This window comes from Limulus polyphemus, unplaced genomic scaffold, assembly GCF_000517525.1.
Source record: "Limulus polyphemus unplaced genomic scaffold, Limulus_polyphemus-2.1.2 Scaffold3645, whole genome shotgun sequence".
Classification (NCBI taxonomy): Eukaryota; Metazoa; Arthropoda; class Merostomata; order Xiphosura; family Limulidae; genus Limulus; species Limulus polyphemus.
This window is the reverse complement of record NW_013669255.1, coordinates 53,553-55,252: the sequence shown is the minus strand read 5'-3', so window position 1 is coordinate 55,252 and position 1,700 is coordinate 53,553. Positions and strand designations below refer to the sequence as shown.

The following is a 1,700-nucleotide window of genomic DNA, read 5'->3' as shown; positions in this document are numbered from 1 at the left end:
AGTTTTGGGCTCCATTCCTCAAGAACGACATTGAATTGTTGGAGAAGGTTCAGAGAAGATCTATTAGAATGATACCTGGAATGGTGGGATTGTCCTATGAGGAGAGACTAAAATCTCTAAACTTGTTTTCTCTGGAGATGAGAAGGGTCAGATGGGATTTGATTGAGGTGTTTAAGGTTGTTAATGGTATTGATAAACAGATCCATCAAACTTTTTGTGTTTATCAGTGAAAACAATAGGACAAGGGGTCATAAGTTCAAATTTTCGCAGTGTAGAAGTCGTCTGCAGTTTAGACAGTATTACTTTACTTTTCAAACAGGGTGCTTGGCTTTTGGAATGAGATGCCGTCAAGGGTGGTGGAGGCAGAAAAATTAACCGAGTTCAAGAAAAGATTGGATGAGTAGTAAGTGGCGGTTATAGTTGGTAGCTGGAATGGACATCCTTGATGGGCTAATAGGCTCCTTTTTGTCCCTTTAAAATGTTATTAATTCTGCCAGTATTTCCCGCTTTTAAATCGTAGCATCGTTGCTACGTCTGTAAATTCCTACACCAGAGTTAAATTTAAATTATAATGATGTTTATTTTTCTTCAATAGTTTATGTTATTACTAAGAGATGGCGCCAGACTTCTCTTCGGAAAGCGAATTTGCACCGTGCCAATGTTGGTTCTCGTTATTACGCCCGCAAGTACTGGAGAGTTTAGTCTACATCGTTTATGATATTGTATTATATTTTTGCGTTCCTTAGGTGCAAAAAGACGTGAAAAATGGTTTCTCTCTTTAAGACATTAAATAATTAAATACGACGTGGAGTTATTGGAAAGCTAATATAATGACCAATATAACTTTTTTTCTTAAAATGAGTTATATGTTCTTCAATCATTTACAAAAATAGCTTCTTCAAGAACTTGGTGAACTTTTATTGATGCAATAATCGTGACTCTGTATTTTGAAGAAACAGTTCAGGTAAGGATTTACGAAGTTTTTATTCGGCTTGAAAATATCAAAATGAAATTTATTCTTGAGCGTTTAAAATTAAAGATTGGAATATTAATTATTACAAACTAAAATAGATTTGTAAAAGACACAAGTGCAAGGATATGCATTCGTTTTTGATTCTGCGTTGAAATATAAAAAATAAATTAATCTTCAGCATTTAACATTAGAGATTGGAATAGTACTTATTATAAACTAAAATATATTTGTTATAAATACACGCCTATGGAAATGCCAGTTTTATGCGATTAACCTTTTATTTTGCAATAACATAATGCGTTCTCATAAATGCAGACTCCTGGTAGTTCAGTGGTAATTTTGAGGGCCTGTAATGCTAAAAAGCTGGCTTCGATACTCGCGGTGGGCATAGCACAGATTGCCCGTTGTGTATCTTTGCACTTAACAACAAAACAAACAAACAGACGTAAATGAATTTTCAACGAAAAATTAGGAAATTAGGTTGGTCTAAACAGTTTGTCAAGTTTTACTTTGTACCAATCATCAGCCGAAAGTAATACAGGATGAAATTAGTCCTAAAATTATTTGTCAGTGTTTAGACTTAAATAGTCAGTGTTTTTTTTTTTTTTAGATAACTAACATGTGTATATTCAACATTGAGAGATATAATTAAAAACCACATAGGAAACGAAAATATGGAATTTAAATAATAGGTTGAACAACGGCCAAGTTGGCCATTGTTCAACCT

The 1,700-nt window shown here is 33.5% G+C and overlaps 1 protein-coding gene across 1 annotated transcript in view; it reads left to right on the top strand.

Moving 5' to 3' along the window:
- Positions 1-737: 737 nt before the first annotated feature.
- Positions 738-1,700, top strand: part of LOC106469762 (ADAMTS-like protein 5) — a 48,570-nt gene continuing 47,607 nt past the window's right edge. The window contains exon 1 of the mRNA XM_022398317.1: positions 738-964. The gene's annotated coding sequence lies outside the window, so the exon portion shown is untranslated. The remainder of the gene's footprint in view (positions 965-1,700) is intronic.